Source organism: Balaenoptera acutorostrata, chromosome 1 (assembly GCF_949987535.1).
Source record: "Balaenoptera acutorostrata chromosome 1, mBalAcu1.1, whole genome shotgun sequence".
Classification (NCBI taxonomy): Eukaryota; Metazoa; Chordata; class Mammalia; order Artiodactyla; family Balaenopteridae; genus Balaenoptera; species Balaenoptera acutorostrata.
The window spans coordinates 134,346,181-134,359,477 of NC_080064.1; the positions used below are offsets into that span (position 1 = coordinate 134,346,181).

General features: G+C 40.6%; 1 protein-coding gene across 3 annotated transcripts in view; it reads right to left on the reverse strand.

Moving 5' to 3' along the window:
• RC3H1 (ring finger and CCCH-type domains 1) overlaps positions 1-1,726 on the reverse strand; it is a 99,343-nt gene extending 97,617 nt beyond the window's left edge. Inside the window, exon 1 of one of the 3 annotated variants that reach the window (XM_057547513.1) lies at positions 1,438-1,726. The gene's annotated coding sequence lies outside the window, so the exon portion shown is untranslated. The remainder of the gene's footprint in view (positions 1-1,437) is intronic. The other 2 variants (XM_057547523.1, XM_057547515.1) reach the window with 2 other exon arrangements.
• Between the last annotated feature and the right edge of the window lie 11,571 nt (positions 1,727-13,297).

Genomic DNA, 13,297 nt, shown 5'->3' on the forward strand with positions numbered 1-13,297 from the left:
TCATTAGAAATTCACCTTAAAAATGGGTGAAAGATATTAACTGGCATTTTCTCTGCCCAGCACAGGTCCTTTTAAGAACACGAACTAGATGGACCACGCAATTTAATATTAAATAGTGGAAAGCGGTCTTTTAGAGACATCCAAACAATTTTAATATAAATTCTCCATACGTATAGAAACTGACATAGAAATAACTTGGATAATTTTCCCCTTCACTTGGAAAGGTACATGGTAGATGTCTTGAGAAATTAAGTTTAGGAGAAATAGTAGTTAACTGTTGAAGTTTCAGAAATCACTATGCAGGGCAACTATAATGAGGAGCCGTCTCTTTTTCAGCCTAAACATTCAATACAGAACAGTTGTTCCTAGTTTTTGAAAATTATTAAAAAAGACAAGTAGTTCTAGCCTGGAGACGAAGCTCTTCTGTCTCCTGAAAAAATGCTTCATTAGGTCCATTTTATGCTAGTTAACATTGTTTCTTATGCGGCACATTAATAATTCACAACGGTTCCTTTGAAGAAAAAAGTTATATTCAAACATTACAATTTGTCTTCGCGTTGCCAGCAAGCGGCTTTGTTTCCAGTTTCAGGGACTATTCTGGGATGTCAAGAGTTACATTATCTACTGTTCCAAAAGGGCCCTAGTTCCACTCTCACCGGGACGTGGGCAAAACTGTTTAGAGAGAACTGATGCCTAGAAATGTTTACAGAGGAACATCCTTCAGCCCTCTATCTCTCTCCGTCCCTTGACAATCACATTTTACCAGGCAGAATTGTTGGTGTTGCTGCACTTAAATTTTTTTTGAAAAACACCTGCAAACACAACCTCCCTAGCGCCGCCAGGAAGAAAAAAAAAAAGACTATCGGGCTCGATCTGCAGTAGCTCCAGGGAAACAGACATCGTAAAACCCACTTGGCCGAGGAACAGGAGTGCTTAAGGGGGAGGGGGAGGGAGCAGCCTTGAGGTGCAGGCGGCGCCTGTTTACAGACGCCCTCACTTCCCCCACCCCCACCGACTGGGGGTCCAAAAAGCATTTCCCGAGCGCACTCTACTCCCGCCAAGGCCCTCGGACGAACAGCGGGGCTGGGCAGCCCTGTGGCCCCCTCCCTCTGGCCGAAGCCTCCCTCGCCCTCCCCTCGACCAGGGCGGCGTCTGCAACTCCCCACGGCCTACCCACCCCGGCAGGCCCTCCAGGCGGCACGCGGAGGCCCGAGGCCTAAAGGACGCCGGGCACTGACAAGCCCCTCGGCCGCCGGCGGGGCCTGAGGCCGGGCGGGCGGACGCTACGGCCGAGGAGCCGAGGGCGGCCGAGGACAGCCCCTGCCCCGCCGCGGCTGCCTATTGTTCCCGACGGAGGCTGGGCCGCAGCCGCCCGGCTCCCCACGCCGCTGCCGCCGCCGCCGCCGCCGCCGCCGCCGTCGCCTGCCGCTCGCTCACCGCGCTGGTCCGAGCAGCAGCTCCTCTCAGCTCCGAGTCCCCGCGGCCGTCGCCACCGCCGCGGCAGCCACCGCCGCCGCCAATGCCACCGTCGACTCTGACTCTGTCCCAGGCCGCCGGACCACGGCCGCCGCTGCCACCGCCAGCGCCGCCTCCGGCCTCCCACCTGCTGCTGAGGCTGCTCCTGCAGCAGGGGCCATCTTGTTGGTCTGCCTCCTCTTCCTCCTCCTCCTCCTCCTCCTCCGCCCCGTCGCTCGTTGTCCTCGTCCCCTTCCTCTTCCTCGGGCTCCGGCCCGCCCCAGAGACTGGGGCGGAGACCAGAGTGAGGCCCCTCCTTCCGGGGGCGGGGCAAGCTGACGGGCGGGGCGGGCGCGGGAGCAAAGCTCTGAGTCACCGGCCACCAACGCCCGGGAGGGAGGGTGGTGTCGCTTACCGCCTGGACCCAGAGCGCACCACCCCCTGAGCAGAAGAACTGGTCCACCAGCGCCTCGGCGCCCAGCGGGCAAGTGGCCAGATGGTGAATTGGAAAATTTCTGACGTTTCCATCCAATCCCGCGCTTACCTCTCCTCCTTGGCCTTCTCTTAGCCTCGTCCCTCTGCTCTTGTTTCTTTTTCACATCTCTCCTCCTCCACCCCAGAAGAATTTGTTCTTATTCCGTTTTATCCTGGTTCTTGATCACACCAGCTTTGCCCTAGTCATTTCCCTCACAGAGTCCCCCAAAGAGTTCAGCCTCCCAGCAGAGGTAAACAGCCCAAAGGCCAGGACACTCACTGCCCCAAAACGTCTCTCCAGGCCTATGTGACCAATTAAGAGCTGTCTGGGGCAGGACAGAAAAAGATTCGGCCCTTAGAAGAGCTATTGGATCTAAAGCTAACCTTATGATTATTGGAAGTTTCTTCTCCCTTATGGAAAAGAAGCCATTTTCATTTTGGGTAAAATGGGAGTCCCCTTCAAGATAATTCGGTTTAGCCAAACCCTTGCTTTTAAGAAAGGAGAGAAATGGAATTCTTTTCATACCATACAGTCCTGATTTCAAAATAAATCGTCTAGAATAGAGGAGAGAGATAGTGCTCAAGTAAGCACCCCGTTAACACTCTTGTACATTATCACCCTCCCCCCACTTTTTTTTTTTTTTTTTTGCTTCAGGTCTGGCCAAGTGAGCAGAGATTTTGCTTTCCTGTCCTTTCTTCATTGCATACGTCCCCAATACCAAGAGAAGTACTATATTTAGAGAAGCTTCTGCTTTTAAGGTGATAAATTCAATTACTGTAACAGCTAGTGTTCTTATATTATTTGTAAATAATATATCACACACCTTCCTAAACTCTAAGCAGGGAAGAGTTCTTTTTGGTTGCTAACACCCTCCTGCTACTCAGATTTCAGCTTCTTTTCGAAGACCTATTGATGTCTTTCTGCTGATTGGAATTTACTCTCTTTGAAGTGGGCTAAATCTGTAACCATCTCTTCAACCAACTAAATAGTAACCCCAGTCCTACAAAGAGCAAATTTCTAGCTACCATGGAGGGATTAGGTTAGTGTGTGCTAATCTAAAGGCTATCCCTCAGCCAGGCCTCAGTCCCCTGCTGGGAAAAAAACAGATTAATCTGTTCCTCCAGTTTTTCCTCCTCCTCCCTTCTCACTCCTAGGGAACCTTCCACAACAGAAGGTTTTAGCGGCTGTTGCTAGGCAAACATGCCAACTTCCCTGTTTAGGTGAGGCAACTTTCAATAGAATCAACCTAGATAATATAATTTCTTTGAACTATTAATAGTTACACCTCAACAGGTAGACCCCCTTCAATGTTCCCTTAAAAAAATATGGTTTTTAAGTTAAATTTGTTTTTATTTCATAAATATTTCAGTTAAAAATAAGTTTAAAATGGAGGGGCTTCCCAAAATTCATTTTAATGATATAATTAAACAAAAATTTGGCAGAAAAAGGAGAAGAGCAGCTCTGAAGAAAACACTTAAGTGTTTGCAATAAAAACTAATCTACAAAAAGTCATTTATATGCTTTGAACTCCCCAGTTAAGGTAGACATATAAGATACAGTGAATAATTTATCCCTTGAGACTGAGTCTATTTAGAAGAAAGATAATATGGTTATTCAGTGAAAAAAAAAAGATATTCTGGGTTTTATTCCCAAATTAACTCTGTAAGAATTTAAGGTGGTGAATTAAGCTCTTTTTTCCTGATTTTGCTGTTTAAAATTTTTGCTATGTTGTTGTTAAATAATAGTGACTTTTTTTAGGGTGTTGAGAGTTAATATGAATAAGATTAAATAATTATGTTAAAATTTAAATTATATTTAGCTTCTAAACTCTTAAAATTGTATAATTTGTTTTCATCCAGTGAAATTTGTATTAATACAGCAAAATAGTGCCTGAGAAGTACCTTAAGCTAAGCTAACTCATTAAGAATGAATTACTAAAGACAAACAGCTTAAATGTCTCATAGTCATTTGTGCTTAGAAATCACTATTTTGTAGCTTTAACACAATTTAAACAGTTTGGTTTTATTTTATATTTTATTATCTAGTTCTAGAAATTTGGACTCTGCCTCGGCCTCCACCACTGATATACTATGAAAATTAAATGCATCATTTCATGTAAAGGATTTAGAACAGCACATGGCACGTAGTAAGTACTCAAATGTTTTTTAAAAATCCATTTTAGGTATGTCATTATAGTCTTTAGTTTCTTGATCAGTCAAATAAGGATGACAAGTAACCAAATACAGTTTTGATTTTAGCATGAACCCTAAAAAAAAAATTAATGCTAATAAGGCCTTATGAATCTTTTAAATGTATTTTCTGATATACCTGTACTATAATGTTCTTCCTTTGATTATTTATTTATTTAGAATAGCCTATGCTTTTTCATTTATGCTAAGTGATTTTTTAAGTTACCACATGCTTTAAAATTGCTCTGGAATGTGTAATTATCAACCTAAAGCATTGGTTGTCGTATAGGACTAGAAAAGACCTAAGATACCAACCCACTTACTGCAACAGCTGAAACAGAGACTAAGAAAAGTTAGATCATGTATCTATACAACTCTTTGTTATAAATAAACGCCATGTTATTGAGGAGGGGGTCAGAGAGTGGGAAGGAGTGGAATAGGAGGAAAAAATTCAAAAATGAATGAGTCACGTGTCCCTGCCTTGAAGAAATGTAACAATCTAGTAGGAGGAATACAATGAGAAGTAAATGTCAACAACTAGAGTATAAAATAGCTTGGTGATTATTGCATTAAAAAGTATAAAGTTCTATGAAAGTTAAAAGGAAAAGCTAGTAGGAATCTTCATTCTAATGTCATAGAACCTACCTTTTAACAGATGTCAATACAATGTATTAGGTCTGTACCCAGAGGCATACAAGTACAATCAGCTTTCAGTACAGGGCTAATTGGAGGGTATGAGAATAGAGTTTGGATTAACTCTATTAAAGTACAGCTAGGACCTAAGACTTCTCCAGTGTAAATCATTTATGTATGGGTAGGGAATGACATCCTCAAACAGGAACACATGCACAAAATAGGGGGTACTGGAGCTGAGTCATTTGGATTTTCTGAATTGCTTTAGGTAAAGTAAGTGTGGGAGGCCAATTTAGTCCTCCCCTTCCCACCCTCCCCTTTTCCTACACATAGATTCTCCATAATCTACTTTCTCCCCCAGTCTACACTCCTCTTACCAGTGTTCATTAAGATAAGTAAAGATGTCCCAAGGAAATATGAGGAAGTCAATAGTTTCTGACCTACCCTTAATCTTTAGAGTCCAGTCCCAAAACAGGCCCAAGTCAGTAAAACTGCAAACTAAAGCTAAGGGATTGCCTTAGATTCAGGGAAACAATCCAAAGTGATCATGGCAGATGTAGCCCAAGTTAGTTTTGGGATTTCTGGAACTAAGTCCCTGTAGACTTGATTCTAAAAGAGCTAAAGAAAATGATGTTTCCGAGTCCTGCCTGAAACTGCTTTTGAACTGGCCTACCTTCTATGAATTGAGAATATCTGAATTTTAACCGATCTCCTGAGACGTATTCCAGGGTGATAGTAAACAGCACCCCTTTATGAAAGAGACATCAGGCAACTTTCAGCAGAGAGAGGCATCCTAGGTATTACTTTAAACAGTGTCATAGGAGAAAGCAGCTCCACTTTTCACTTGGGCAAAACTCACTGGAATATTGTTGGTTTTCATTATAGTATTAGTTTGTTAGGGCTGTTGTAACAAATACCACAGACTGGATAGCTTAAACATCAGAAATTTTCTCAAAATTCTGGAGGCTAGAAGTCCAAAATCAGAGTAGTCAGGCTTGGTTTCTTCCAAGGCCTCTCTTTTGGTTCATCGATGGCCATCTTCTCCCTCTGTCTTCACATGGTCTTCACTGTGTCTGTGTACTAATCTCTTCTTATAGGGACAGCAGGCATGTTGGATTAAGGCCTACCCATATGACCTTATTTTACCTTAATTATCTCCTTAAAGGCCCTATCTCCAAATCCAGTCACATTCCGAGGTACTGGGGGTTAGGAGTATAACATATGATTTTGGTGGTGGGAGCAGGTGGGATGAATGGATACAATTCAGCCCATAACAATAATAAATGCTCATTTTTAGAGTATCATACTTATGAATAAAAGGCACCCTTATGAGGGTACAATTTTAAATCTACCCAATGAAATCTGAAGCTTTTCTTTTTCTGATTACTCCTTGCATCATAAAATATCAATGCTTTTGGGGGTATAAATTAGCAACAATAAATAGGATACTAGAATTTTTTTTAAAAACTGATTATCAAAATTATCTGAGTCACATCACAATAAGAATTAGTAGAAAACAAGTACCAGAACTTGAACAGACCCAAGATTAGTATGAAAGGATTAAACTTTGTTTATAGGGTTAATGATCTGAAGATCATTTAGAGCTCTGCCTAAATAAGCAATTATAGATACACTGAGGTCAAATACATATTGTAACCAAATGATATCATCTAGCAAAAATGGATGTTCAATATTTCTTAGACATTATTAGATTTGTCATGTCATGAGTAACCAGTTAAGAAAAAGTTGAACATTGGTGTGTATAAATCATTCAGGAAACCAGAATTTGAAAGTTGTGCTTTAGGCAAGATGGAAAGGAAACTTCCTTTTGCTCTATGCCTTAATTTCTAGGATCTGGACGTGGGGGAGTCTTTAGAGTTCTTTATGATGTTCCAAGAGGTTAGGGATTAAAGATGAGCTCTACAAATTGGAGGCAGGTCACGAACCAGAAAGAAAGATGTTCCTATGGTGCGCTTCTCATTGAAGATGAATACTTAGCTTCATGTTACTCGATGAGTTTATTTCCCTTTTGTTATCCTCTAGGTTTGAATAACATCTTATTTGAATGTTCCAGTCTTTTCTCAGCTGTGCTACCTTCTATCAACAGGAGAGTTCTGCAGCCATACTTAGGCCAATCATTCTTTTTTTTTTTTTTAATTTTTTATGTGGACCATTTTTAAAGTCTTTATTGAATTTGTTACAATATTGCTTCTATTTTATGTTTTGGCTTTTTGGCCACCAGGCATGCTGGATCTTAGCTCCCCGACCAGGGATTGAACCCTCACCCCCTGCATTGGAAGGCGAAGTCTTAACCACTGGACCACCAGGGAAGTCCCCGGCCAGTCATTCTTATGCAGGTCAGTGTAGCATCAGTAATGGGAAATACCTACAGCTCTCCCAGAGAAAAAGCACATCTCAGGGGATAAGAGTCAGAGTCTCTTTCCACCTGGATATTTTTCTTCTGTTGTCAATCTTGGATAGGTAGAAAGACCTAGTGCAAGCTCTTGTTCCATTTACTGGCTGTGTTAGCTTGTACAAGTTAACCTTAGAATACTTCCATTTCCTTTACTGTAAAATAAGGATTGTAAAATGTATCTAAGACGGTTTTTATGGAGATAAATGAGAAAATGCATGTAGAGCGTCTAGGGCAATGCCTGACATCTAGTAGACAATGAATGAAAATTATTAAAATTATACTAGGTACTGTGTATTACATTAGGCTGATGATTCTCAGTTTTGTGTGAACTTTTAAAAGCTGTATATCTCCAGCTCTGACCATAGACATTTTGTTTTTTTTAAGAAATTTATTTATTTATTTATTTTTGGCTGTGTTGGGTCTTCGCTGCTGCGCACGGGCTTTCTCTAGTTGCAGCGAGCAGGGGCTATTCATCGCGGTGGCTTCTCTTGTTGCGGAGCACGGGCTGTAGGCGCGCAGACTTCAGTGCTTGTGGCTCGCGGGCTCTAGAGCCTGCGCAGGCTCAGCAGTTGTGGCGCACGGGCTTAGTTGCTCCGCAGCATGTGGGATCTTCCCGAACCAGAGATCGAACCCATGTCCCCTGCACTGGCAGGCAGGTTCTTAACCACTGCACCACCAAGGAAGTCCCACCATAGACCTTTTGATTTGGGGTGTTGGTGTGGGGCCAGGGATTTTTTTCTTTTTTGGGATTTTACAGAGGATCCCATCCTGTTATATGAGGTGAGAACCACTGAAGTAGATCCATGGTCAGCAAGGTTTTTTGGTAAATGGCCAGATAGTAAATATTTTAGGCTTTACAGTCTTTTCGGTCTCTGTCACAACTACTCAACTCTGTCATTATAGCACGAGATCAGATACAGACAGTATGTAAACTAACGAGCATGACTGTGTTCCAATACAACTTTATTTACAGGAACAGAGATAAAGAGATGGTGGTGGGCTCGCTTTGGCCCCCACACTGTTGTTTGTCAGACCTGTCTTACGTGAAGAGAGATTTCATTTGCTGTAGCCAGCGAAAGTCTTTTATTATTATAATGTCCAACAGCAGCTTTAAAAACCTTATATGTAATGACCAATGTTTGGTGTTAAATGCAATTAATTAAACAGACAGAGCTCCTGCCTTTCCAAGGAATTAGTAATCTAAAACAACCACAGCACTGACATAATATTTATAAGTAATCCCGTGTGAGTAATTGTCATGTATACAGATGACTCTACAAGACTAAGTGGGAAACTGAGTTCAGAGGTGGGCAGATTTTCCTAATGCTTTTAATTTACAAATATCAGATAAAATCAAAGGAGCACAAGGGCTCATTCAGGAACCAATGTGAAGAGGAGAGCAATGCCCCAGATTAGATCTTCCTTTTCAGCAAGAAGCTGTATAAGGGAGCATCTTTTTCTTGTTGTTTTTTTCCACTGTTGTTGAGATTTTATTTCCATTTTTATTTGAAGTATATCACACCATTGAAATTATTCACAACTAAAAGTTTGCTAAATCTTTCAACATATCTTTCATTTTTAGGATAAATTTGTAGAAGTGGAATTGTTAGATAATAGTTATGCATATATTTGAAGATTTTATAATAATGCCTAATTGTCCTCCAGAAATCTTGGAATAGTTTTAAGCATAACTTTAATTAATTAATTAATTAATTATAAACAGCTTAATTGAGGTATCATTGGTATATTAAAAAACTGCACATATTTAATGTATACAATTTGATGAGGTTACACCCATGAGGCTATCACCACAATCAAGGTAATAGACATACCACCACATATTTCCTTAGGCTCTTTTGTTTTTTTGATTTTTGTTTTTGTGTTAAGGACATTTCATATGAGATCTACCCTTTTAACACATTTTTTTTAACATCTTTATTGGAGTATAATTGCTTTACAGTGGTGTGTTAGTTTCTGCTTTATAACAAAGTGAATCAGTTATACATATACATATGTCCCCATATCTCTTCCCTCTTGTGTCTCCCTCCCTCCCACCCTCCTTATCCCACCCCTCTAGGTGGTCACAAAGCACCGAGCTGATCAGGGAGCATCTTTTAAAGCAGTCCTTTAAATGGGACCCCATGACTCTCCACGTGGCTGAATTTGCCTTCCCTCAATGTAATTTCATCAAAATACATTATTGTCAAATTTATCCTCTGAGGTTAGGGGCTATGATATAGCTGTAGTTTAATGACATCTGTGACCATTCCCTTTATTTGACCTGGAAAAAAGAAAAAGCTTTCCCTTTCTCGATAGGAATAGTAAACTTAGAAAAAAAGTCAATGGATCAATTTGTATGCTTGTGTGTACATGTATATATGGATATGTCTAAATCAAGTTATTGGTGATTTAGTAACCTACTGCCTACAATTGTAGAAATGACACAATAGTAGCTGTCAGATAGAGCAAGATTCTCTTATATCTCCTCATACCCCTGAAAGATAGACATATATAATGGATATTTATAATTTTGTGCCTGCTCCCCATCTTACCCTCCCCCCCTTACACTGTTTGGGAATTTTCCATTTGGGAATTTTTGTGGGTGGCAGAATCTTTTCCCCCACTACAGGCCAGAAAGTCCAGATATTTGCCTTCTGCCCTCCACCCACCACCTCCTCCCACCTCTGCCCCACAGCAATCCTAGGGTGAGGGAAAATGATCTAAGCTTGGTAGACTGGATGCTCTTACTTGGGACTTTGAATCTGGACTGAGTTACACAGAAGTAAGTAGAATTCATCCCACTCACACCTGTGATACCCAGAATCTGATGGGACAATGGCAACAATCCCTGGGGTTATGTCTGGCATCTACTGGTCATGGCAGTAGTACCCTTACCAGGCCATTTCAGGATTGACTTTAGCTCTGGTTCTGGCCATCTAGCTTCCCTCAGTTCCCTTCCTTACAATCAAAACTATGAGCCACTCAGTGTTCTTCCAGAAAATTCCCTTTCTGCTTAAGTTAGCCACTGAGATAGTTTAACATACAAGAGGAAGGGTACAGAAATCAAGGGTTTGCGGAAATAATCCATTTTCTCATTTCTCATATAGTTGACCTTTACTCAGTTTAATGGAGTTATCCATGTTTTTTCTTTCTTTGGGCCCTGATTTCATGACTCTAGTCATTACAGTCTCAAAACTTAAGAGTACATCTGTATCCATTTCACTTAAACTGAAGTGGAGGTATGTTAAATTACGTTTCCTTCTGTTACTCAGTTCATTGATTATACTCAAATAATAAGCACTCCTCTCAAGCTTTCAATTTGATTTTTTTTCTCATTCTGCCAAGAATGTTTAGTGTCTACGTTAAAAACTAATATTTCACAGATTTCTGAAAGGGAAAGTCTCCATATAAATATCTCTCTTAGCTAAAAATTATGACAAATGCAAAGTGCTTTTTGTTTTTTCTTGAATTCCTTTTGCTAACAGGCATCTTCCTAATCAAGCATTTCCTCTTAGGTAAAATTACATGGAAAAAGAATTATTTTTAAATTTTTTGCATAAGTATTTCAACTCCTATACTTGAAGTGTTCATTTGTGGTTCTTTTCTGCAGAGATTTGTAACCTCGTTTCTGCAACATCTAATTGAGCATCAAATGTTCTCAACTGATATAAAAGTCACAGAACAAAATTAATTTGCATCCACTTTATAACAAGCAGTCACAACAAATATTTGATAACCTGTTTTATGCCAGTCACTATGCTATGGTGATACAGCAATGAACAAGACAGGCAGTCTCTTCCTTGGAGGCCTATAGCCTAGCAGGGAAGATAAAATACATATAAATTATTAAATAACCACAAGTTGGAAGGCCAAAGAGCATATGTAACAATGAGAATTGACCTAGCCTGAGATGAATAGAGAAGTCCTAGTGACAGGGAATTTCCTGTTGGTCCAGTGATTAGGACTCTGCCTTTCCACTGCATGGGGCACGGGTTCATTTTCTGGTCGGGGAACTAAGATCCTTCATGCCGCTTCGTGGCCAAGGGGAAAAACAAAAGTGACAGTTAAGTTGAAAGCTACAGGATAAGTAGAATTTAGCTAGGCAAAGAGAGAAAGCAAAATGTTTCTGCCAGAGAAAACAGCATATGCAAGTGCACTGAGGCAGAAGAAGCCTATGAGAAAGTTTGTAGAATTTTCTTGTTTGACTACGAGAAAGTGTAGAGATTCAGAAGCAATCTAGCAAAGAAGATGCTGCAGAGGTAGGCAGGCAGGCATTGGAGGCCAAAGTAGGAGTTTTTGAACTTTATTTTGATAGATTTGCTAGATAAAATACAGGATGTTGAATTAAATTTATATTTCAGATATATACCTGAAATTTATATTTCAGATAAACAATATTTTAGCATAAGTAAGTCCCAAATATTACACTGAACATACTTTACACTGAAAAAATTATCTGTTATTTATATGAAATTTAAATTTAACTGGACATCCTGCTTGCTAAACCTGGCAACTCCATTTTCATAGCAATGTGAGGTCTGAAAGGCAAAGGAGGGAAATGATAAAATTTGCTTGTTGAAAAATTACTAATTATAGAGTGGAAGATGTATTAGAGGCAGAGCAAAAGTACATGAGAAGATCTTGATCAGTCCCTGTTTCTTAAACCTCTCTTCCTTTGCCTTCTTATGTAATCACACCTGGTTTCTCTCCCATCTCTCTACTACTCCATAGTCTCTTTTAATCGGTCCACCTATTTTATTAGACATTTAAATGTTGGTATTCTAAGACTGACCACAAAGTTTGCAAGGATATGGAGCAACTAGTTTTTTCATGTGTTGTTAGTAAGAGTGTGAAATGCTTTGGAAAAAGGTTTGGCAGTTTCTTATAAAAACAAAACATCTATGATGTAGCCATCCCACTTGTGGGTATATATTCAAAAGAATTGAAAGCAGGATCTCAAAGAGATATTTGCACACCCATGTTCATTGCAGTCTTTTTTAAAAAATTTATTTATTTATTATTGCAATCTTATTCACATTAGACAAGGGGTGGAAGCAGTCCAATGTTCATCTACTGATGACTGGATAAAGGAAGTGTGGTATATACACAGGATGGAATATAATTTAGCCTTAAGAAAGAAGGAGGGCTTCCCTGGTGGTGCAGTGGTTAAGAATCCACCTGCCAATGCAGGGGACACGGGTTTGATCCCTGGTCCGGGAAGATCCCACATGCCGCGGAGCAGCTAAGCCCATGCGCCACAACTACTGAGCCTGCGCCCTAGAGCCTGCGAGCCACAACTTCTGAGCCTGCGTGCCACAGCTACTGAAGCCCACGCCTAGAGCCCGTGCTCTGCAACAAGAGAAGCCACCGCAATGAGAAGCCCGCGCACCGCAAAGAAGAGTAGCCCCCGCTCGCCGCAACTAGAGAAAGCCCATGTGTAGCAACGAAGACCCAACGCAGCCAAAAATAAATTAAAAAAAAAAAAAAGAAAGAAGGAAACCCTGTCACATGCTGCAACATGGATGGACCTTGAGGATATTATGTGAAGTGAAATAAACCAGTCACGAAAAGACATATGGTTCCGTGGTATCTAGATTAGGTCAAACTCACGGAAACATAGAGTGGAGCAGTGGTTGCCGGGGAGGGAAGAGGGGAAATTTGGGAGTTGTTTAACGGGTATAGAGTTTCAGTTTTGCAAGGTGAAAAAGTTCTAGAGATCTGTTACACAACAATGTGAGTATAGTTAACACCACTGAACTAAACACTTAAAAATGGTTAGGGGGGTAAATTAATTTGTGTTTTTTCTCACAATTTTAAAAATTAATTTAAAAAATACTATTATAGAAGGATCCAAAAATCCTGTGCGTGCAAGGGAGTCTCTTGACTCCTTGAGTAGCTTTTGCAGACTGTAATTTGGATTTTCCTCGTCATGTGACCTCAAAAGAATTCAGACATATTTAATCCAGAAACAAATTTCATTTAGGGGAAGGATTGGAAGTCTATAAACATCATTTTGCTTCTAGATTAGCTGGATATGCAGAAGGAGTTTTCTATATTTATATATATTTAACACAAATGATCATGGAACAGTACTTGTGTAAACATAATGTGTGGGGGTTCAGATCAGGA